This window comes from Drosophila gunungcola, chromosome 3R, assembly GCF_025200985.1.
Source record: "Drosophila gunungcola strain Sukarami chromosome 3R, Dgunungcola_SK_2, whole genome shotgun sequence".
NCBI lineage: Eukaryota > Metazoa > Arthropoda > Insecta > Diptera > Drosophilidae > Drosophila > Drosophila gunungcola.
The window spans coordinates 10,336,741-10,357,096 of record NC_069139.1 but is presented as its reverse complement, the minus strand read 5'-3'; the positions used below and the strand labels follow the sequence as shown (position 1 = coordinate 10,357,096).

Here is a 20,356-nt window from a genome sequence, read left to right as displayed (position 1 = left end):
GCCGCTAAATGCTATGTTTAGTAATTTGTTCTGGTCTATTAAAGTGGGCTACAGTGAGAGTTTTAATAGCTTTTATATATAGTTCGGTTGACCTTCAGTAGTTGGGTGCAATTGCAATGTTTAATTTAATGAGTTCCATTTTTCATGTTTTAATTTGGATTATTGCAGTGATATTTATCATTCTCTTACAAATATTTGATGATCTTTATTGATTCCAATTAAATGTGAGATGCTCATGTAATTATTTTTTAATGCAAATAAGTATCAGAAATTAAATCCGTAACCATAAGTTAAAACAGGCTCACACGTTTGCAGTCCATCGGAATATTAGTCGATGGCGCAGTGGAACCGTAAATGGCGTTGGTAATGCCCAATCAGCGGATCGCCGGCGAATGTTTGCTCACTGTTTTAGCCGCAAGATGGCCACCGGTCAAGGGGTCAATGGGTCAGGGGGCTATGAGGTAAAGGGGTGGCAGGCCAGCTTTTGAGGGCTGCTGGTTATGGCCTGGCATTAGCAGCAGCAGGTTAAAACCAAAACGCAAGCTGCAGTCAAGATTCTGCGGATGCATGCCCCAATGGGCACACATCCTTACACACTGGAAAACCACTGCGATGCATTGGCAGTTAACAGACAATTTCCAATCGCCTCGCCCCACGTACACACTCTCATAAGCCACGCACATTTGGACCCGCATGCAAATATGCAATAATGAAGTAAATAAACGCTTGCCAGCTGCCATTAAGCTGATAGATGCAAAAGCAGCACGAAATTACAGGGGAGATGTAATAAATGAAAAACTTGAAATTGACTTGAATTTATATTTTAAGCTGGTTCAATTGAAATGTGTGCATCATTTTCTTATCACGAAATGGATTTTTATTTAGATTACAATGAAACTCCTAAACACTCTAATCTAACAAATAATTAAGTCAAACTGTGCTGTTCTGTTTTATCGGGCACCTACTGTTCGCATGCATCTATGACCTGTAGGGTATTGAACATAGAGTGCCTAGCAAACTAGGCAAGGCTGTGATTGCAAAACACAAGTGCAATTACCTGGCCTGCAGGCTCAGCACATACACACAAATGCACGCGGATAGCTACAACCACAACAGCATCAACTTAAGCAGCTGAGGTCAACAAATTAGTGTTGGCTTTGTTTTTTTATTTCAAGATTAAAACATATTTTAACACTTATTCAGTTCTTAAAAGAGAGTTGAATGGATTGCTATTTATAGTATCTATGGTCTTAAAAATACTAGGAATTATTTACTAATGCCAGACAATTTGTAAATTTTAAATAAATAACATATTAGGAAATATTTTTATTACTCAGCTTATAATATAATCTTATTGTTATTATAATTTGAAATTTTTAAATGCCTTTGCAAAGAACGCTTTTGTTTTCACCTCAACTGTAAACATGCATGCATGATTGTACGTTAGTTGGGCGCCGCAAAGTAGGCAACGATAATGTCATAAATTCAATGAATAAACATAAACGGAAAAAGCACATACGCACACACACGTGCATAGAGGGGCGCACACTTATAGCACACATAAACAACAGCTGCGTGAGTTGGGTGTTTGCCGCGAAATAGGCAGCAACAACAATGGCAACAACGGTCCCCGAAACAACAACGCAACATGAACATCAACGGTGGCAAAATATGTATTAGCCCCCGAAGTTTACTAACAAAATTAATTATGCGAATTAAGCGCAGTAAAAGCACTTTAAGCAATCCCCCCTTGCGCCCCTCGAACACTCCGGCGCTCCAGACACCGCCGACCGCACCACTAACGCCACAGCATCACCTCTCGCTCAGAGAACCCCCTCTAGATTCTTCGGGGCCATAATATGTGGCGCATTCTGTGCCGAGTCATGAAACTACACTGTCAAGTCCTTGCTAGTTTTTATATGTGTCTAACAAATAGCTTTATATAGCATAGACGTGTTTTAAATTTTCCGTTTTGTATTATATTACTTGTATAATTTACTAAAGCTGTGTTTTTCAAAAACTGCTACAATTGTTTGTACTTATAACTGAAAATAAAACATTCCCTAGCAAAAATCTATAATCTATAAATCACATATTTAAGTTTTAATTCCGTTTGTATTTGGATCTTGGCTTGTTGCTAGCCTTCTCCATGTAGGCTTTATTTTTAGGTATTTTTTTAATTAGTCTAGCTCTAAGAGGATTAAAACATGGCTGGAAATAAAACAAAATCTTTAATATAAATAGGTTTTTCAAGACTTAAAAATATTAAATAAATCTTAGATGCGATTGTTAATTTTCTCAGTGCAGGGATGAGGATACAGGGGATGGGGAGGGTGAGAGGCCAGGACTCAGGGCAGGGTATTGTTCAATTTATGCGTGTTTGTGTGCGTGTTCCACTCAGGAGTTATTCCTGCTGCCGTCGAGCTCCCTCGGCTCGTTGGGCTTTTCGCCAGTTAGCAGTTTGTGGGCTCCCAAGTAGGCCAAGCACCCGGACCTGGCCAAGTGCAGGCCCCAACAGTCAACAGCCAACATCCAACAGCATACAGCCAACGAGCAGCAGCAATAACCGACGGCAGCAGCCTGGAAGTTGTTTATTTAAGTGTGAAATTTAAGTGCAACACTGCGTAATGTGTAAAGACCCAGCATATTTAGCATTATGGTGGGAGCAGATAAGCGACATCGACTTTAATAACCCCCAGGCAGCGGGGCTGCCGTAATCATAAATTGACCTGCTAATAGATAATAAAACAAAACACCAGCGAGCAAACATCAGCCAGCAGACAAGGGGAAAAAAAACTGGGAAAAAAGTGTTATTGCAGCGGAAAATTGTGGAGTGCACTACAAGCAGATTTTTGGCGCCGCCGCTGACCAAACGAAATAAATAAAACAATTTGTCTCCGATTTTTGGGGTCAGGCAGACGCCAAGCCAAATTAGCTAAAAGTTCGGACAGGCACTTAGTTAATTGCCTCAAATTAAATACATAAATATGTTTTCATTTCACACATAAATTCTGTTGAAAAAAATGCAATGACAATTTACACCACCCTCTAGCATAAAATATGTTCAATTAGTTTTATTTACGAGGACACAGTTCAGCTAACAAGAGAAATGCAATCACAACCCTCTTGTAACATATTTGAATATATTTTCGTGTTATTACTTTTGAATAATTAAGCAAATGAAAAAAATTTAATTTAATTTAAAATTATTTTCTTAATAATTGTATTTTATTTAGTTGTATAAAGATTTGTATTTAAGCGTTTGCCCTAACTCCTTTTTAAGGGCTAAATATATTGTATATGTGCATTTGTATTTGGTTCAGAAATTAATTTTAATGTTTTACAAATTGTAAACTCGAATGTAATTTTCAAATTGTTATTTCCATTTAACTTAACAAGTTGAAATAGAAACAAAAATAAAATTTGCTATGAATATTGATAGGCACTGGGTGTACAACTGGAAAGATATACTTTAACAACATTTGAATGCTTTTAAATAGTGATTCACTAATCATTATAAATTTGAGACCTTCTCCTTTTTTATGCATTTATGATTAATCAAATATGGTAGTCAATTTTAAAAAAACGTTGTTTCGGTATTTCTAAAAAAATTGTAAATGGATTGGATTAAATTTATTCAATATTCACTGTACTCCGATATTAGCTTTTTTATATTTTACTATCGGGCAATTGAGTGAACGAGTATAATAGAACTAAAAGAGCTTTGCTCAAGTATTTGAAATTCAATTTTAGTTGTACTCTTATTTGGATTTAGATATGTGAACAGACGGGATTTGCAAATGGCTAATCTAATTTAAACAAAACATGCTTCATAAATTTTTAAATAAAGAAAGAAATGGAAAACACCTTGTTTTGTTTGCAATTAACACCATTGGCGATTTCACATTTTGCGAATTTTGTGATGACGTTGAACACTAACTGTCAATCAAGAAATGCTGAATAAAAGCAAATATTACTCAACTTGAATAAAGTTCGGAGCAAACTTTATTTTCGCCTTCTCAAACTGAAGAGAGCCACAGAAAAACTTCAGACTAAGTTGAGCCAACTGCGGGGCCATGACAGACAGTTCCTGGCCATATCCTTGGGCAGCCAAAACCCCAAAAACGGAAGCCATCAGAATGGACGCTAATTAGCGTGCAAAGTTAAATAAAAATCAGCAAAAATGGCGCTTTCAATGCACCATGGCATATGGTAAGATAATTAATTAATACTCACTTGCCTGATTGGTGAAAAACGATAGTCGGGGCCGAGGCAATTAGCCAAGTTCTGGGCCCAGGCCAAAGGCAAACAGTGATGAACCCTTTCCTCCGTATCTTTTTCCTTCGCTGTCGCCGACTCTGTCCCTCATTCTAGCCCACTCTCTCTCCCTCTCGTTCTCTTCAATGATGGGAACCGAGCTGTCCGCTCTGCAAAATGGTTGTGGGTGGTGACTTCATGTTTTATTATTTACTTTACTAGGGGAAAGTGCATTCGAAAAATATCTTAAACAAAAGTTAGAATTAATTAAGAAGATAAATGAAAATCTTATGTATTAAATTCACTTAATTTTTGTTTTTACTATAAAATTTTGAGAAACAAATTATTTTTACAGAACAGCTTACTCTTAAAAATATTTAATAATGTTTGTAATTTGTATGAATTTTTTTGCAGGTTAAAATTGTATATAAAATAATTTTTAACAGAAAAATATTTGTAGTGTTTTTTCCTCTTTAAACGTAAAACGTTTTTGCATTTGGTTTTTTATTGCTCTGCTGCCTTTTCCCTTTGCACTATGCTCCCACGTTCCTAATGTTTTGTTGTTGTTTTTCCGCTGGCTTGCGACTGAGCTTGTTTCTCGAAAAATAATGACTGCACATTAAGTGTCTACACACACATGCTGGGACAAGGCAAGTAAAATGTCAACAAATGACAACAGAAATATGATGCAAATGGCTCATGTAAGTGGTTCTTGCCGCCAACATTTATAAAACAGGACAACTTACAATGCAACAACAGCAAAGCAGAAGGATGGATAGAGAAAGTGGGAGTTTGGGTGGTGGGCGTGGTGGGCGTGGCGGGGTCCGTCCGCTGTAGGCACTTGGTTTCTTCATTCTTCTTGGCAATTTTTCATTTCCATTTAGAGGGGCGAGAGGCGACATTTGCTTAATGCTGAAATTAGCTTTTATTCGAGAAACGCGCATCCGCCGCGTTGGCCGGAGTCATTGCCATTGAAATGCCTTTCGAGACTCTCGACTGCAATTAAAAGCGCATTTAATAGAAATTGTTTGAGTGCAATCGCATGCCAAGGACACCCCAAGTACAGAAGTCCTTGACTGCGGCCCATACCTTGCCTTTCCGATTGCCTTGCATATTTGGTTGAAGGGATAAATTGCTGTCCTGCACTTTGAAAAAAATATTAAGAATTGTGATCGGAAAAGAATAATGACAGATATGTTTTAAAGTTTAATACTTCAAATATTCTTAATTTAGTCTTAATTTGCAAAACAATAATAATACGAAGTGTATAATATAAATTCGATTTTATTTGCACTATTTTGGTGGCAACAGGAATTAATCTGTCAACATAGCAAGGTTTATTTCACCGTGTGCATTCAATTAAGTCTCAGATCATTTTGAGAATGCGATTGCTTCTCCGGCTATGTGGCTAATCAGCGTTATGTGCGTTAAGTCAACAGCCGCATCAACATTATCATCATTATTTGTACAAAATGAAACCGGCCAAAGCCGGACACTCACACAATTTGGCAATTTGTGGCGGACAGCGGTCAACAAAAAGCAGTTCGGCCAAAGGACCATCCAGGACTCGACTGACATTCGGTCAGTCAGTCAGTCAGTTGGTTGGATTTGGATGGCCCTGCTTTTGGTTCTGGTTCTGTTCCTGGTCCTTGCCAGTCGACCACTCGACCACATTGATATTCCACGCTCGATGCGCGCCGCTGTTGCCATTGGTCATTGAGGCTCACTCATCCCTCGTCTCCACTCCTGGCCACTAACGATAGATGTCCTTAAGCCAACACACACTCGCCCATATTGCTATAAAAAAATATTTATCTATATGGCGATATATGGCCGGACTGCCACTGCTGCTATCCGGCTATCTGGCTATCTGGCTATCTGGGCGACTTTGTCCAAAAAATGTTGCCAGGGCCGAGCGCTGCTTTGTTAACTTTTTCAGTTTAATGAAATCAATTCACAAGTCACGTTGTTGCTGGACAATAAATACATCAGAGTCCATTTAATAAAATCATGATGTGCACTTTGGGATGATATCCGCACGCCACACATACATCATCTATGGGTGGCCGTAGCGCATGGTATCGCATGGTATCGTATCGTACCGTATCGCTTCGTATATTGCAAATAACTTTCGGCTCTCATTGGAATGCCGCATATGGCCCGTATATACTCGTATATCCTTTGCCCCCGAAGCTGCTCCTCAATTGCTCGATAAGTGCGCGGCAGTGCTAAAACTTAAATCAAAATCCACATTGAGCCACTGCAGCGTTGGACTCCGACTCACTGGCAATTTGTTGCGGCTTCTGGCTTACTTTTCGGTTCATTATATTGATCTGTGACTCGGCTGTTTGCTTTACGTCTTTCGCACACTCATTTTTATTTGAGTGCCCCCAGAAGGGCGAACTGATTATTGGGGAAAGGTGGGTGGGTTGCTGTTTCAAAAGGAACTATGAGTGCATCAATTATGGGGAGGGGATATTGGATATTGAGTATATGATGAAACCACACATTTTTTTATTTAGCCTTTAATATTTACTAATAACCTCATGCAAAAAAGCAAGCCCTTAATTCAAATTTAATAAACTAAAACCATAAATATTTTTTTGAAAGGTTTAAAAAGAAAACAAATATCTCTGCCAGAAATTAAAAGGCTCTTTATTACAAAAAACTTCTTAATTTTCTTTTTTGTGCACTTAGTTTTATACATTTAAAATAATATACATTTAAAAACTGTGCATTGTTTGAGTCATCCTTTTAAAAAGCTAATGTTTTGTTCTAAAACAATACAAGAGGGTAAATTGTGTTTGGTTTCGTAAAATAATTTCCTGTAAATGGGATTTACTTAAGTTTTAACAGGGGAATCTGTTTTTGAATCTCTTGTGTTTTGAATTCGTTAAAAATAACCTGGAATTGGTTCTAATATCTATACGGCTATTAAGAATAGGTTTTGCTCCCAAGCTGTTACCACTATTTAGGACTATTTTCTTGGATAACTTGCTTCTGCGCACTCCAACAGAAACAGCTGTTAAGCTCAAAATCGTGTTCCCATTATTATCCGTACAAAAACAAGCAGAGGATGGAAGATGAACTGTTCTAAGCCCAGCTGATTTCGAAATGCTCCTTTTGGTGACAGATTCTCTTAGCCCTGACCATAGATAACCGAGAAAGGCTTGCCACCGAACACGGCGAATTCGAGGTCCTTTCTCTCTTAGCCGCCAGGCCAAATTCGTGGCCCGGTGTTATACACTCCGTCCGTGGACGAGAGCCGGAGACCACGAAGCGGCACGAATCGAGGCGAGGACTCCGCTCGGGCGACGAACCACACCGATTCCGATTTCTGAGTGCGTGTGCACAGACTCCATGCATATCTGATGGCCAGCGAGCAATTCAGTCAGATGCGTGGCGAACGTTGAATTTAACGGTCGGTTTGGCAGTGAAAGTGGAAAGTGGAAGCCATCGCCTCGCTCCACGAGCCAGCGAATTGTTCGGTGCGGAAAATAGAAAACAGGAGGGCATAAAAAAATAGTAAAAAATATACAGATAACAAAGGAATATGAAAGTGAAATAACCGAAGGGAATAAATACATTAAAGTGTATGCCTTGTCAAAATAAAAAAGTGTGCAAACAGTCCCAATTGTGTTCAAACTGTCAAATGGAGAAGTGTTCAAACATAGCCATAAATTAAACTTATAAAATAAACTAAAGTGCCACCATTGTACTTGGAGTTGGAGTTGCTGGTAAATTATTCAAGCAAGTTTATTTTTTCGGGGGTTTGGCTGGCGTCCTGAGATCCTGGATCCTGCGCCGCCATAAAGTTATACAAATTATTGCCTTTCAGACTGCCATTTCGGTTGGCTTTAAACTTTCGGTTCACGCAGCGTTCGCATTAAATTTCCTATTTTGTTGTTTTCCTGCCTTTTATTTCCTTTCCGCTATTCGCGTGGCACATGCGGCGTATACGCAATGTATCTGCTTCTATTGTACTTGTGTGTGTGTCTGTGTATAACCTAGATAGTCGTGGTCCTTTCTGTTTTTCCACTGACAGACTGACAGTCAGACGGCACCAAAAACCGGATTTTGAGATGGAACCCTGTAACTGGGACTTTACTTTGCCAGCTGAGAGTTACTTTTACGGATTTACGCCCCTTGTTTGCCTGGCTTAAATACTGAATGATCCACAAGTTGGCGGTGCCATATATTAATTTTTGTATTATGACCAAATAGTTTTTCCCGAACTTGGGCTTCATTTTGTATGGCTCGCGTTTGTCTTCATCAACTTGGGCTAACTTTTACCAAGTGATTGTTGATTTTGTTTGATTTGCTGTTTTTGTTTTGGTTGTAGCTGTTGGCTTTATTTGATTTTAGTACTTTGGCAAAGTCAACATTCGTTAGCAAAAATTTCGCTCACGTTCTATTCGAGCGAGTTCTCGATTTCATGAGTTTTGGATGCTGCTGGTCCGTGTCTCGTGTTTGCTTTGCTCTTCCGCCGCTCAGCCAAAGCCTCTGTCTCTCTTACTCTCACTCCCTTCATATATATAAATATATATTTTCCTATTCCAAATCCTGTTTTTGTCTCCGACTGTCTGTCTCCCCTAGTTGGTTTTTACCGCCTCATGCACTGTGCATACTGGGCGGAGTACACAAATAAATACATATATAAATCGCACTGGTCCGCTGTAGTTGCGATGGTGAGTGAAGCTTAGCTGGGCTGTCCCTAAGATTATTTATGCGGTGATTAGCCGCGCTGAATTATTGCTGAAATTATCAAGTGTGCTATAAAATTTCACTGCCATTTATTTGCGCAACTTTTGGCGGGGCTCACGTACTAACCGAGCACCCGCATGTCCCCGACCCATTTCCATGTACCGCACTCCACTTTATTTCACTTCACTCCGCTTCAAGCGGTGCCGTCTCATGTGTATCGTTGGCTCGTTTTGGCTCCGGCTCTGGTTTTGAAGTCCTGGCTCAGATTCGGGTGCTCGGGTGCGTGCGAGTGAGTGTAACAAATTGCCAGAGTTTGATTTTTAAGTGTGAAATATCGCACAACGAAATTGGATTAATTAAGCTGGGGCCCGCTTAGATTGCGTTGGCTTTAAAGCCAAAAACGATGGGAAGCGCAACTTATAAGGTTATAAGGGTATACTGTAACCTAAAAAAAATATAATTATTCTTTATACCAAACATTATTAATTATCAAAAATATTAGAAACTTTTATACTCTATATTTGTCATACACAAAAATTATATATTCTCGTTTCCCTTTCCCCTTCAACTTCAGAGCTGATTTTTTAGTTGTTTATATTATTTATGAACCTGCCACAGTTTCCTCTGGCGATAAAGATACTTGTCTGCAACTAAACATAAATAGCTTTTAGAGCCAAATACGGATTATTCAGCTGGGCTGAGATTTTCTTGGAGCTGCGGACTCCGCCCACTTTCGACAGCTACCACTTAGCCGGCATCTAATTGTCTAAGCTCTAAGCTCTAACCTGAATCCAAATGAAAAGCTGGTTCAAAATAAGAGCTGTGCAGAGATTAATTACATTTAAATAAACACGAATGCCTGAAAACAAGGCCAAGACCGCAACAGTTACATGAACAATTCAACCGAACAGACAACAATTGACAGTCGACCACTTACTCAACTTACTCAACGTCTCGGTTCGATTTAATTTAATTTTGCTACTTTAAGCTGATTACTTTGGGTTTAGTTAAAGATTTGGGACAAACTAAATCATTAGGTATTGTTGCAAAACCAGCAAATTCCACTCATCAGACATTTGATGAGGGTTATCAGACAGGAAAAATATAGACAGTCATGCTCAAAATAATAGAAGTAGTTAAAGTAAACTGAATGACCATTTAAATACAGAACACTGATTTTGTTTTTCTCTGAACAAAGCACCAAATGCTTTATCTCTAGAAATTTTATAATATAAAAGTAATGAAAGTTTTATTATATCTCTAGAAATTTAATAATAAAGAAGTTCCTTAAGCTGTATATTATTATTATTATTTTATATGCTAAAACCCAAACAATTTTTAAATAGACTTCTAAGAGTTAGAATCAGATTTATTAAAGGTGTTTTATAGTTCTGTTTTTATTTGCAACAGTAGTAAGTCCTTTGTATCCAGCAATTTTTATAGCCAGCCACACTAATATTATTTTGACCGCAGCTGTATCTGGTTTATCTTTGGTAAATGAAAGTCAAAGCCGAGCTTAATGCCGGACTTAGTGATAGCAAAAGCGAGCCTCTTGCATATGGCAAATGCCCAATGATTTATGAATGGAACGGGCCGACGCAGTCAGCAGAGTTTTGTCCCGCTCACCATCACAATTGGTGGTGAAAAGCGTGAAAAACTGTCGGCCACATGGAAAATCTCAGTGTGAGTGGGGTAATGTGGGAATGCGGCAGAGTAAATTCAATTTTACGTTTCACAACTCAGCATGATTTCTATCAAGGCAGGGAAATCCCCTTTTCCACAATGTGTACCGCAAACTGATTGCTTTTGGTGGTCCCTCGACTGTCTGTGTGTTACAAAGCCTCTGTGTGTGGGTGTGCGGGTGTATGTGGCCCCCAAAAGCGGGCTACATAAAAAAATCACTAAAAACTTGTAAAAGCATCAAAGCGCACTTTCTGAGCTCTCTACTCGAAAAAGTTGGGCTTGTTCGGCCCTTTGTTGTTGTATCCTTAGTGTTTCCTTTACTGCTGATTGCTGCTGCTACTGTTGTTGTTGTTGCTGCTGCTGCTGATGTTGTCGGCGGAAAGTTCACAAGTTTTCAAGTGAGTTTTGAGGGCGGTTTTCGGGGCTAGGTATTGGGAAAATTGCTTTCTGATAGCTTGGCTGATGTATTTATGCAGTTTTAATGAGAGCTGCTTGTGAAGAGGTTGTTGTTAATACAGGAAATTAATAAGTTAAGTAGCCATTAGGTGGCTGAGTGCAAAGTTCAATCGCCGAAGTTTGAGTCTTAATAGGTTTCAACAGCACATAGAACAAATTTATGTAATCTTACATTTTTGGTAATCGTAGTACTTAAATAAGTTTTGGAAAAGTTTTAAATCAAAATCTTTTTATAGGCTATCTAGGATTTAGTCTTCATTTTTTTTAGTGCAGTCTGAGACGAAACACAAGCTTCTATAGTCTGTGTTTTCTCTGAATCTTTGTTTTTTTTTGTGACTGCTGCTTAAGCCGCGCTTTATTTTCACTTGAGGCAAGTGCAGTCATCTGTGAAAATATTGGCAAAACTCAAACAGCGCCAGCATTTGACATAAATCCTTATTATCCCTTTGTGCACAAATTGACATTGCACTTGTAAGGCGATTGCCGAGACTCTGCTTGACAGCCCCTCGAATCCCCTCTGCCTTAGCCCCTGGATGCCTCCCAACTTTTATCTGTGGCTTTGTTTTCACTGCCAATGCAGTGGGAGTGGCATTAGCAGCAGATGACAAGTGCAGGAAGCCCTGGCAGTCCTGAAAGTCCTGAAAGTCAGCTTCGACCTCGGCACGTCTTCGCACTTAATTGAGGTTGACTCACCGCTGCAGAGAACAAAATATAGAAAACGTATCAAATTTAGTTTTTGACAAGTGAAAATTGTACGTTTATAGTTAGAGTTAAAGAGCATAGAATATGCCAATGTGTTTTGTAGGACAGTTTTTAATATTTTTAAATTTCTAGACAAATATATTGTCTGTTGATGAATATTTCAATATGTTGCGTCATATAGTGAGCTGTTCGTTGGAAAGGCCTAGATCAAAAATGTAAGCTAATTTATTAATATATTTAAAAGCTGGACATTAAACGTGGTGCGCCTGAACATGGCAAGAAATTTGGCTCAGTGTACCCTCTCTCGCATAAAGTGCACGAAATTAAAATTCATAATGTTGACTTTAATGGGACTAATGCTGAAATATCAAAGCTGCTGGCTTAGGTGCCAGCCAGCACATCGCATAGATTAGCCGGGCTGCCATGTAAGCGGAGCCAAGAAAATCCTGGCCAAAAAGGCGTCTTCTTCCTGTCAGCCTGCCTGGCATTTTATTATGCGACACGCAGCCCAACCACCTTAGCCGAAAAAGCAATGGAGCACCCAACTTTGACGTTATTAAATTATGCGGAGATTTGCGCACTTTTTTTTCTTTTTGGATTTTTTGAAAGCTTCTTGACGTTGTTAATGATGAGCCAGCTACTCGGCCTTCGACTAGGCCGAAATTAAATTATTTTATTGCCGGAAATTCATTAAATCATGCCTTTATGCAATTTCCAGACTACATTGCTGGCATACCCAAGTGGGGAATCTGTCAATTTGTCGGCATTTTTTCGGGCATTTTTTCGCCCCTTCCTCCGCGGAAGCGCCTTTGATTAGTACGTGCCGTTGTTAACATTTCCATTATGCTTGTTATAACATTTATTTTATTGTTTACCCTGCCGCGGAAAATCGATTGAGTTGTGATCTATTCCCAGACACATGCTCAAATCCCAAAATCCCTAGCAACGCGGCGAGACAATGCAAAACTGACACCGCCAGCAGAGTGGAATGTTATTTATGTTTTCACTGGACGACGGCAAAAACGGAACGAAATACGAGCCAAAAGCTTAGTCCCGGCAAAACCGAACAACCAAAACAATCATCAAAATAGAATCATAAAAACAGTTAGCAACGATCATAAATTTTGCACGAGGCATAAAAACTGTGCCACGTGGGGTGCGACATAAAACCACCGATCCCCCCTGCGCAACGTGGGCTTCCGAATATATATATATATATATGTATTGGGCAGATATATGTCCTCGACATTTGCTGGTCGAATAATCCCTGCAAATCAGCAGTTTCCCAAGTTTTTGGGACACATACATTTCGTCTAATAAATCTCGGAACAATAAAACGAAATTTACATTTTTATAGGAGCGATTTCGGCCAGAAGAAATTGCTAGTCAATACAATTTAATATTCGATCCAATCGAACTTACCTTACGAATGTGTTATGCCCACCAAATTGCATTGTATATAATTTCATCTGTCTACCCACCGAAATAACTTATTAAAATGCTAATCGACTTTAGTCAGACATTTTATGTGTCCGAAATGGGCAACGTACTTAAAGTTTGTCTTGAAGCGGCAGAGTGGATTTATGTTTGTAGAAAAATAAGAAAAGAAGGCCCAATAAATCATGAAAAGACCAGACAGAAATAAATCCGTATCTGAATAAAAGCCAGTCTCGCCCTACCACCCGCTAATTCTCGTAATTTGCCAGGAAACCACTCCCCTCGCATTAGCTGAATAAAATATGAAAAAATTGCGTTAATTTTTTAGCATGTCGCATGGCTAACGCAATTTGTCGTCTCGCTTCTGTTTTGCTGTAAACTGAGAGAAAACATTGAAGAAAATTATGCTTTTGTTTGGAAAGACACAAAACTAAATTATATTAGGTAGTCTCGAATAGCACCGTTATAAAAAAAATGTTTCCATTTTTCCATTCTTGAAAAAAAAATATAAAAATAAGAGACTAAAAAAACTTTGACTTAAAATGTTATTGAAATTTTCTACTTTCTTTAAAAATACCATTTTGTTTAAGTTTATTTGTTTTACTTTATATTTTTTCTCCGTGCACAGAAACGACTCCCCGATGATTTAGTCAGCAACAATTTTAAGTACTTGACATGAAAATTGTTTAACAAACCACAAGCCAGGCCCATCTGAAAAATTAAAGGCACGCAAAGAGGGCCCACTCCGAATTTGCAATTTCAGCTTCTGGTTCTGGACCAGAAAACCCCCCTCGCAGTCTGATGCTGCACTGATGTTTATCATAACCGCCTACAACAGCCACAATGACAGGGACCACAGCAACAATATGGTTGCCCATTGCCGCACCCAGCCAAATAATTTGCTGGCGGGCGTAGCTAATGACCAACTCGTGTAAGTGCGATGGGCGGTCGGTTGCTGGGATAGAGGATGAAAAATCAGGACACAGTACCCACCAAAAAATAAAAAGAAACAACACACACAGCCCCGAAATAACAGCAACAATCACAAGTTTTGTTACAAGCAAAGTGATGGCATGAATTCATCATAGGAGTGCTGGAGTGAAGAGTCACCGACTCGGACTTCGCCACTGTCTCTGTCCCCAATCCTTGTTTTCCACTTCCCTGCCCATCTCCTCCTGTGTTTTGTTTGGAGGAAATTTAAAATTAAGTGCACTGGAGGAAAATTCTAACAAGATGAACATAATTTAAATGTGAAAACCCTATGGACAAATTACAACTTGAAAGGGTTTTTGGTATTCCTAACAGTCCTCCCCAAATAAATTGAATATTTGAGAATAATGTTATAAATTCTCTATTAAAGTTAAAAGTATTCTAAGAGCTTATGTAAGCGGTGGTTTGAGTAAATAAAGTTAAAACAATATTATGCACCTATTCTTAAACCTTATTTTGATCTATTTTGATTTTATATATTTATATTTTTATTTATTTATATTTAATTATTTTTAAAAGCGGATTTTCGTCCTAAGAGCAATTCTTCTTTGCTGACTCTTGGCTGTTGATTTTAGATGCGTTTTTTTTTTTTTCGCTGTGCAAGGACAGAAAGTCCTGCTCGCTTCAGGGGGATAAACAGGGAACAGGGGCGGGACGGGCAGGGCGGCGACAGCGCTCGCTAATTTTATGCTCTTTTGTGTTTCTTGTGCCGGACACACCCGGTGGGCATGTTTAGTGTCCTTTCACTTTCCACGCAAATGCAAACTTTGCGCGCTTTTGTCATTAGCGTTGATAGCTGTAACGTGAACAGGAAACCGGCGAGATACTGAGTGGGTGGAGTGGAGTGGAGTGGAGATGGAGATGAAGATAGCTCCTTGCTGGCTGCCTTTTTGGCCGCTTTTCACGTGCTGTTGGCCCTGTTTTGTTGTTGTCGTCATCTGGCTTGCGGTCCCCAACAGTTTGGTTACTTTTAATGAGCGGGGCGTGGCACACGACATGAAACACTGGCGGTGGGCGATGGGCGGCGGAAAAGTGGGTGGTGCTCTCATTAAGTTGCGGTCGTACAGTTTTATTTCACTCCTCGCTAATGAAAGTGAATTATTAAATGAAAGCCAAGCAGCTGAATGGCAGCAGTTGATTCTTTCGTCGAGTGTTGAACTTGTGACCCATCTACCAGTGGTATTTAGTACTTGAAAAAGTCCCCTCCCTCTTCGAAAGCTCAGCCCCCAACGCATCTCCACGTGTATCCCAAAAAATAAAAGACATTCCATCAGGAGACAAGTGGGTAGCCCACTTGGAAAAACCGAATGGAATCAAATAAGGCTGTTCTGCGGGGGTGATGCTTATTAAAGGGCCATCGTCTAGACACATGCACATGCTTTTGCATATTAAATATGTATGCTAATGTCAGCATTTTTAAGAAGTTCAGCGAAAAGCTAAAAGTTCAGAATACCCTTGCTGGGCGCAGTAATTTACTGTTGCTAAGATAATATTTATTAAGAGCCCCAGGGATTCACAAGACATTTTGTAGTCCATGACAGCTGTAATAAAACCCTGTTATATAAAATTAGTAAAATTTGCGAGGAATTTTTGGAGAAGGCTTTAAAGGGTTGGGTTGAGATTCTTTAACATATTTTTTGTATATTTCAAACCCTATTTATTATTTAGGATATACTTATATGTTACGGGATATTATAAAAATAGGTTATATATCTAAGTATGGCCACACAAAAAAATAAACTTTCATAAAAACAGGCTTAATTACATAGTGTTGGTATTCACTTGTATATATTCATTAAATTTTTACTCCATCTGGCCCTCAGAGACTCAGACAGAGGCAAACTAAATGCCAGCAATGTATGAATAATGAATAGGACATGTGGACTGCCTGTTCCCAATCTTGTTTGGGTTTGCTTCGTTTTGTTTTAGTTTTCTGTCAGTTTTTTTTTTAATCTACTATGCAAATATTTCAGCAAGCCGCAAGACAAAACAGATTACTTTTGGTTATATTCGTAGCAACAATTTATGTCTTTGAAGTATTCTTGAGGTGGATTGCGTATACGAAACGTTGCCGTTTTGCGTCCTCCTATGTATTTTCCTTAATTAGTGCAACGAACCACGAAGAGAAACGGTGAGGTGGGGTGCGAATGCGTCCCACTGTTTTTGGAGTGTATGTGAAGGTGTAATGCTATTTGGTACATAATTGCAACGGCAGTCGGGTCTCACTAGAAAGTTTTGGCAGTGTTAACCGCATCAAAGCAAAAACACCCACAGCCACGCCACATCAGCAGCAGCAACTCAACACGGGAAAGCACTGAGCGAAATATAAATTTAAATATTTATTTAAATTGGAGCCGAAACCTTTAAAATTTACAATTCAATTTTGTTAGTAAGAAATACCTATAAAAATTAGAAATGAAAAAGATTTAAGTTCAACTTGAAAATAATTTGTTTATTACAAAAATTTAGACATTGGTAAAGTTATCGTTTGGTTGTTTACTTAATTTTAATATTTTGTTTACTTAATCGTTCTCTAGTAAAGTATCGTGGTACTTTCACTCCAAAGCAGTACCCTTGGCCTCAATGATTTCTCCGGTGTATATTAATGTGTCTTGCCTGTGGGTGCATGGCCCATGTTTGACGGACACACACACGCCGACGAGCATGTGTCTGCAACAACTTGGCGGCTTGCTTTTGCAAATGTGCAAATATTTCACTTGCAACGCCTGGAGTTGTGCAACACTAATTTGCGAACCGTTGTTTTTGTAGCTGCGACTAATTAGCGTCTAATGCAGGAACGGCAGCAATAATAATGTGGCTTTCCTTCGAGGACCCCCTCTGAAACAATTGCGCTTTCTATGAGCCCTAAGGACGCCATTTCCATTTCGTGATTCCTGATCAACACGCTTACGCGCAGGGAGGCAATAAAAATCGCATGAAAGCTGAGCAAAGACATCAAAATAAAATCTCACCAAATGGCCGTGCATAAAACTTGACAATTTGTTGGTCAAAACTTCTCACTCCCTGGTCAAGTATTTTGCAAAACAATACGCCATTTAACTGCTTCAATTTGAGTTTGGTTGTTAAACTTTCCCACTGTCACCGTTTTTTTTTTTTTCCTTTGCCCCATTTTACGTATCTATATAAATCAGGGTGAGGGTGAGGGTGAGGGTGTGTGTGTGTGTGTGCGTAACCTTTGAACCAGCGTAACAAAATGGTTGAAAGAAAAAATGCTTGCCAAGTTTATTAAAAGTTGCGGAAAGTTGCAGACACAGTGGGGCTCTCACACCCCTTGATGGACAATAAGGAGGGGGCTAAGGGGGCGTGGCAGGAAGTAAGCGCTGACAGCTAGCAACTGACAAATGCCAACGCTAACTCACTCAACTCCACGCAAAATGAAATAAAAAATTCTCAAAACGGCCAAGAAGAAAGATTTCCAGTTTCTCCTTTCGGACTTTCTTGTGTGTTTTTTTTTTGATTTTAGGTTATTGCTGTTGTTGTTTGACTTTTCATTCCCTTTTTTTTGGCAACATGTTTGAGCGGTTTTTTATTATTATTATCTTTAACCTGACCTGGGACCTTCCCTCCATTCAAACAATTTTCTTTTGCCCAGCTTCCCATCCTTTGGCGTGTTTCTCAATTTTTATTTATGCACAAAGTTTTTGGCGCTTTCTTATGCATTTCGCGTGTATGTGCGTATGTGTGTTTTTGGGTCAATGGGTTGTGCACATATTTTGAAGTGATATACTAATGCTAGTTTGACCATAATGTGGCCATGAATGCAATTCGTTTTTAGCCAAAGAAAAATGAAGACTATGTTTATTCGTTCTTCTAAAAACTAAATGTGATTTGCCGAACATTTTTCTTTGTTGAGTTGCTGAACAGATAAGTTTATGTTTAATACAAACATTTTAAAGTAAAATTCAGTTTTTAATATTGAATTTTAATGTTATATTGAAAAAAAATTTCAAATGGTTTTGTAATATAACATCTCAATCCTTTTTCTAAAAAGTATTTCTATTTTTAAAATCATTTTACTACAAAGTATTTTTGTTTGCCTTTAAAGTCAAACTTGTTTTGATTAATGTGCTTTTCCTTTTTGGGTACAATTTTTTTGAAACAGACTTTTATTTTAGAAAACTTTTCAAAGCCGCCTCTTTGATCGTTTTTTGGATGTGAACTGTGAACCACAAGAGCGCTACCGACACAGATTCCAATAAACATCAAACATGCCCCACGATTGCCTGGCAAACAGACCAAAAGTCCGACAATCTGAACTTCGGACATCAACTGCCGGACTCGCAGGTCAACAAGCTTTTGCTCAAGCATCGATATCGTGACCCCTTCTCCCGTCTGCGTCTCACTTTCACCGAGCATTTCTCCCCGTATCTCCGGAGATGTTGATGACGACGATTCGATCCGATGGTAGTGGAAGTGGGGGTGCTGACTGAGTCCTTGGCAAAACGGCTCTGATTGAACACAACAATTTTGAAATTGCTAAGGACACACGCACACTCGCAGGCAGAGTGGGCGGAAAATGGGAAAGTGGAGTGGGCGGGGGCGGTGGCTCTACACGTTCGCATTACGTGCTGGTGACATTAGTGCCGACAACGGGAAAGTGAAAAATTCAAGCAGACCTGTGTTCTCAGCTCAATCAATTGACAGAAATTCGCATCTGCTAGCCGGCACTGCGGGAAAAACTTATCTAAAACTAGGAGTAGTAATGGTCATAATTTTATATTTGTTTAAGATTTGAGCATAACATATTATAAAACTTGCAAATTTTAATGCTTGCCAGTTAAATGTAATGTAAAGTTTTAATATATTTGATATTTTAAAAATTAACTTTAATATATAAAAAAATTAAAATAAATTGTTCATAAAGTCATTTAGATGAATAGACTTTAAATGTTGAGCTTATAGTCTACTCTGAAATACCTTACCGATTTAGTAAGCAAATATGTAAATAGAGAATGTATTTGTTCGGAAATATCTTCTTACTTAAATACAGTTAAATTTCTCCGATCAAAATCAAATTATTGACTTTAAAAGGTTCTTTGGGGCGGTGCGGAACTCCGAGGTGTTTGGCAGTGTTTTTGGGGGGATGTGTCGCATTTCCGGCACATAGCCGTTAAATGATTTTTAGCAAAAATCGTGCGGACATGACACACTCAAGTGGCTACCGATTGCTATTCTGATCCCAGTCCCCATCCAGATTGCTCATCCTCAGTCCGGTGATTCCGCCTATCGATGGATGTACTGAGCCGTGTCGAGTGGCGGGGAGGGTTCTCAAGTAATTTCCATTAAGTAAGTGTTTTGGCACTTAAAGCCCAACTGCAGTGGCATTGGCTGCTGTGATTGCATTAGGCGGAAAGTGGATGCCTGAGTGTCAAGATCTGAGTGTTCGGCTTTGAGATCAGAGGTCAGCATGACGAGTGGACCGGCTTCTTAAAGCCGCTTAATCGCAAAGTTTACTTCATTTCCTGTCCAAGTCTTAAAGCTCCCACCTATTAGGTTTCTTTCTGTTTTTGCACAGTGATGTCTTTAATATATTAATTCAACTAGGTCTATTAGTATTGTTATTTTTGTGTGGATTCTGGTTACTGTTGTTTTGCTATACCTGAGCCCAAAGTTATACAAACAACAGTTGGCTGGGCAACCAGGAGTTGGCCTAGGCAACCGACCATCCCAGCTCCCGCTTGTCATCATCATCATCATCATCTGTGTCGTTATAACAATGTATGGCTCTGGACGGTCGGTGGGATGGTTAACAAAATCTTCGTTTTGAAAATGCCATTTCCGACAGTTTCCCGGAAACGTAGCATCCGCCCGTGGGATAAGGCGGGGAGTTGGGAAAACAGGGTGAAAGTGGCGACTGACGACGATGCTAATGGCGCCATTGTTGTTGTGTGTATACAGTGTTCGGTTGGCGGCAATGCGCAGATGAGAGTGGGCCCATAAAGTCATAAAATTGGCGGCCTGACACTCATTAGGCTTCTCCATGACAAGGCCACCCGAAATCGAAGACTAACTTCGTTTGCCTAAGGGTAAGAGGTAGAAAAACTAAGAAGGATTCGGTCAAGTTTTTCGACAATGGTACCTAAATTATTATTATATATATGAAAGT

At 39.2% G+C, this 20,356-nt stretch overlaps 1 protein-coding gene across 2 annotated transcripts in view; it reads left to right on the top strand.

The window, feature by feature from the left end:
* The first annotated feature begins 7,643 nt into the window (after positions 1-7,643).
* Positions 7,644-20,356, top strand: part of LOC128266216 (uncharacterized) — a 47,048-nt gene continuing 34,335 nt past the window's right edge. For both annotated transcript variants that reach the window (XM_053002566.1, XM_053002570.1), the window contains exon 1: positions 7,644-7,994. The gene's annotated coding sequence lies outside the window, so the exon portion shown is untranslated. The remainder of the gene's footprint in view (positions 7,995-20,356) is intronic.